This window comes from Carcharhinus amblyrhynchos, chromosome 22 (genome assembly GCF_965287045.1).
Source record: "Carcharhinus amblyrhynchos chromosome 22, sCarAmb.v2.hapA, whole genome shotgun sequence".
NCBI lineage: Eukaryota > Metazoa > Chordata > Chondrichthyes > Carcharhiniformes > Carcharhinidae > Carcharhinus > Carcharhinus amblyrhynchos.
In genome coordinates, this window is record NC_137345.1 from 41,448,986 (window position 1) to 41,452,208 (window position 3,223).

The following is a 3,223-nucleotide window of genomic DNA, read 5'->3' on the forward strand; positions in this document are numbered from 1 at the left end:
TATTAAATTTCAGGGGGCGGTGCCTATCCCCACCCAGGAACTGAAATCAGCAGCATCTGAGCATGTGCAGTGTCCCTGATCTCCTTCTTTGTGGTCAAGCTTGATCACTGGCCAGTCCGGGACCCCGGCAGTGCTGCCTCCCCCACCCCAAACACCCCCCATGACCCGATCGCGGGCCCCCCCGGCTACTCCTGGGCCCAGCCACCACCCCCCCCCGAAGCATGCCAATCTCCACACCCACTCCCACAGTTTGCCCCTGCAGCAGTCCCAAACCCACCCCCTTCCCAGGGGCACTGCTGAACCCCCATCAGGCAGATGCCCCCCCTCCCCCACCAGCCTGCCTCGATCTCCAGCCCTCCCCCATGATGATTCTCCTCCATGCCCGTAGTGCAGATCCCCCAGGAGGCAACCTCCCTCCCCCAGTTGACCTCCCCCTCCCGGCATAACCCCTCCCGGCTGACCCCTGGCTCCCAGCCGCCCGATTGCTGGCTCCCTCTTGCCCCGACCAATCCCAATGGCACAGTGGCAGCGGGGGGCCCCCACCTCCACCGATCATCTCTAGACCCACTTCACACTGCCTCCAGTAGACCCCACCCCCTTGGTGCTGCCTGATGGGCATTGGCACTTTACTCCTTGGGTAGAAGCAAGGGCACAAGCTGGCACTGCCAAAGTGCCAATGCTCCCGAGGGCACCATCCCCCACACCCCCCGACCACATAGGGGAGCCCCGATTGCCCCCTTCACTCCAACGGGCTATCCCAATAGTTCCCCGGAGTGGGGACCTACTGTAAACCCTGCTGGAGTGAAGTACTCTGGCAGGATGGGACCCAGAGAATTCAATCCTGGGCCCACTAATTACATTTAAATAACTTACCCTGTCTTCCTGCAAGTTTCCAGCGCAGATCTGATGGTGCCAGGAATCCGGTGCTGGGAGATGCACTGGCGGCGGGAACGCATGCACAAATTGGGCGCATGCCCCCCCACGAGATTCTCCCACCCCACTGTGCTAGAAAACTAGTGTGGCAGGGAGGGGGAATCGCCCTCATTAATTCCATTCTACCTCTCCAAAAAAACTGCCTGACCAATTGAGTGTTTCCTGCATGTTTGGTATTTGTTTAAAGAAAAGCAGGTTCTATCTGGCCAGTGGATTGAGTTACAGATCATGTGATTAGGGAAGTGGATATTATCTCCTTGGGTCTGAAGGAAATCACGATGACTACCCCACAACAAGCTCTGGTTAAAAGAGTAGACAGGCTCAGATGACATCATCAGTTGCCCATCTTTTTTTCTTGAGAGGTTGCCTCGTCACCTGGTCAGATGGCCAGGATTCAGACAAATGGGAGGACAGCAGGTCCTGGACAAATTACACACCATAGGCAATTTCAACCCACTCAGATTCTGTGGCTGGCGTGGTTAAAGTTACCGTCCTTAATGGAAATGTGTGTGTCCAGATTTCTTACTGTGTTTATCCCAGTCCAACGCCAGCATCTCCACACAGTGGTTAAAGATGCCACTATAAAGTTCGGGTAGCCCAACGCAAAACAGGCATAGGAGGAGGATAAACAAAGTTTCTGTTAGTGTTGGGAGATGAATATAAATACAATGCCCAAAGCTATCAGTGACTAGACTAATGTCAGTGCACTTTGATCATTCTGCACAGTGCCTGATGTAACCTGAGGCTGAGATCCTGGAAGTGGCCCTGAAAATGGAACATGATGAAGGGCAACAGGAGGTTTTACTGCACTGCACTGAAAGGACAGAAGGAATCATCAACCCCTGTCTATTCAGTTACTGTCTAGATGCCCCAGTGCTATTATGCAACCTGCATATAGCTAGACTTTACATTCTCCACAAACTCTGAAATCATATGAGGTCAGACTAGGAAGGGAAGGGCAGAGATGGATTGATGATGCCTGTAAGAGAGTAAATTAAATGAGCTGAGTTACAGAATTAATCATGGACTCAGAGCATAAAGAGCCCATCATGGCTGGACTGGTTCTTTGTAGAGTTAGCTTTAAATTCTAACCCCAGCTCAGTCCCCATTGCTCTGTAAAGGTTTCCCAAATATATATCCAATTACCTTTTGAAAGCTAGTATTCAATCTTCTTCCAACACCCTCTCAGGTTTTGCATTTTAGGGAAAAAAAATGTGTCCCTGTGTCACCTCTAATCCTTTTGCCAAGCACAGTTGATGTCCTTTGGTTACAAACCCTTATTTGTCACTTAAACACTAAAGTTTGTAGTGTTTTCATTCAAGAGTAGGAGTGTGTCCGATTATAGGATTCTGTGAATGGAATGAAAGAAAAAGAGGTGCAAAAATTACTTGTAGAGTCTGAACTAATTGGTCAATTTGATACAGTTTAAACGGCACATTTCTAATTGGCTCCAATGGCATTAGAAAATGGTTCTTGCCTTTTTCCTAATGTATGTGGCAGCCCTTGGCAAGTGGGAATGGTGCAAATAGTGAGGAAAAGAAGACCCATTTTGTCCGCTGATGTTTTATCAAGCCCCAGAGTAAACTATTTTATTTGGTTGAAAGCTTAATAAAGTGAGCTGGAAAGGAGCCTGTGATGCTGCTTTGTGCTGAGGTTAATGATATGAGAAGTAGATAATTGAAGGTTTAAAACAGGGAAGGTAACATACAATGGCTGCAAGATAAAAGATCAAAATGTGTGATTTCTAGGCTCATTTCCTTTTGAAGCAGCAACAAAGACACCGTAACTGGCTTTGTTTAAAGATATAAATTACTGAACAATGGGTGAGTTGGGAAAATGACTGGAATTAGTTTGAGGAAGTGGTATTTTACTTGGAAGTTAATATAAATTAACGTGGGGTTAGGGAAACCAGCCAGAATTCATTAAGTACTCTGAGAAATATTTGGAAGGAGAATTAGAGCGTGGGCAGGTCAGAGCTACAATGTTACAGGGGAAATAATCAGAAATGAGAGAGACAAATAAGGAATGACCAGGTGGAAACAGGAGGTTCAAAATTCATGAAGCCATACGGTGGAAGTCTACTGCCTCGCCCACTACGGAATTGGAGTGGGCAAGAGGCTGACAACAGAAATGTCCGTTGACATCGGGTAGGAATTTTAATTCCGCCCATAAATAGAAGTGAAAATAAACATCCAGAAATTAAATCCAGAAAGGTTGATAAATTATTACTTATTAGTGTCACAAGTAGGCTTACATTAACACTGCAATGAAGCTAGTGAAAAATCCCTGA